Genomic DNA, 1,797 nt, shown 5'->3' with positions numbered 1-1,797 from the left:
GGCCAGATCACCAAAAACTTCAAACAAAGTCAATCTGGCCAGAAAACTGGAATTCGGCGGACTCGCCGGGGATGGAAAGTGGTTGGGGAAGCTGCTGGAGTCCGCTGGGGTGGAGGCGCGCCCTCGCCAGCGCCGTACGGTGACGAACGGAGGGATGTCCGCATTTTAAGGCGGTGCGGACGTCCTTATCTGAAACGGACTATATATATATATATCATGCATATATGGGATATATGACTGATATAATTGATTCTAGTCTCCTCTTCTCTGGTATCAATTGTGATGTCCAGAAACTTTCATTTATCGCATTGTATTTTTATTGAAATTCTTTATTTAGTTCGTATAAACAAGTTCAAAGGGATTTAAGATCCTCTAAAGTTATTTGTCTGCAGTTTTTGTAAATTTCATTAGATCGCCATCTTACATGTAATCTCATGGATCTTAAGTACATATTTACTAATTGCTAGTAGACAATGGAAGTGCATATATATCATAGCTGATAGCTGGAACTATTACCTTTTACTGGCATAGTTATAAGTTACTGATGCTTGAACTGAAGTGAGGAGCTAGAGGCATTTCCAGCTGGGTGTGCTGCGAGGGTGGTGAAGCAGATTTTGAAGAGCAAGCAGGAAGTTGAATACTGTCAAAACACCATTGCGTAAAGCTGATGTTTGTTGCAGTCATTGGTTCAGACTCTTTATGTTTTGTCATCCTGAAAAAACAGGCGTAGCTCGCAAGCTGAGTAAAATGCAGAGGCCAGCTGACAATTCATAGATACTGAGAAAACTGGTATAATGGCCGTACACTGTCATTAGAAAAATGTGCATGCAGCTAGCTCAATGTTGGTTTAACCACTATTGCTGGATTTGGACATCTTGGAGTTCAGTTGTACAGGTTTCAGGCTGTGTCGTAAATTGTTTTGATTTTGATAGTTGTACAGGTTTCAAAGAGTATTCACTAATGGGAGTATAAACTATAAGTTTTTTTTGTTATTTTTGAAACTCAATGGCCTCCTTTTGTGGCTTGGGAAGCGTCTTTTCAAACACTGTTTTTTTTTTTATTTCTTCAAATTTATACTTTGCAAGGGTTACTACATAAGGACAGTTCCAACAAGTTTTAGTATGGACCATAAACTGGATCGCATTGTCCAGTTGATATTCTGAACTCGTTGTCTACACTAATCGCAGTAGATATCACATCACTTTTGAGTTGTGCACTTATGTAGAACGCACTGCGTACTCTATTATCAACCATCAAATGAGGTACACTCATTTAGTAGGGGCATGAATCGGATTACACACCAACACTATTAGCTTGAATAATCAAATCCTATTGCTATTGCTTTGCTAAGCTCATGCTGGCAGCAACTGAAGTGATATTTTATCGAATTGAAGTGATAAATTACCAAACTCCAGAGTTCAGACATGAAGATGGGTTACGCTTGTTCAAGCTTTATAGTTTGAGACTTCGGGAGGATATTAGAACAATCAACATTTATATTCACCACTTTCGTAGAAGAACTGCTAAACGTAAATAAAGTTTAAGCATTTAAAAGAGACTAATGTGATACCCGAATTTTAAAAAATATCAATATGATACCCAAACATTGATTTTGACATCAACGAGATACTTCCGTCTAATTTCTGTGACTGAGCTGTTAATTTGCTAACGTATCAAAACATTGGTCCCAAAACAAAAGGACAAAATGGACTTTTTAGCCAGAAGTCAAATCTCACAGAAAAATTAACTGAAAAAATAAAACTCAAATACTACAACTCCAAATCGGTTCTCTTTATA

Source organism: Fragaria vesca, linkage group LG4 (genome assembly GCF_000184155.1).
Source record: "Fragaria vesca subsp. vesca linkage group LG4, FraVesHawaii_1.0, whole genome shotgun sequence".
Classification (NCBI taxonomy): domain Eukaryota; kingdom Viridiplantae; phylum Streptophyta; class Magnoliopsida; order Rosales; family Rosaceae; genus Fragaria; species Fragaria vesca.
The sequence above is the reverse complement of the archived record's forward strand: the minus strand, read 5'-3'. Positions refer to the sequence as shown.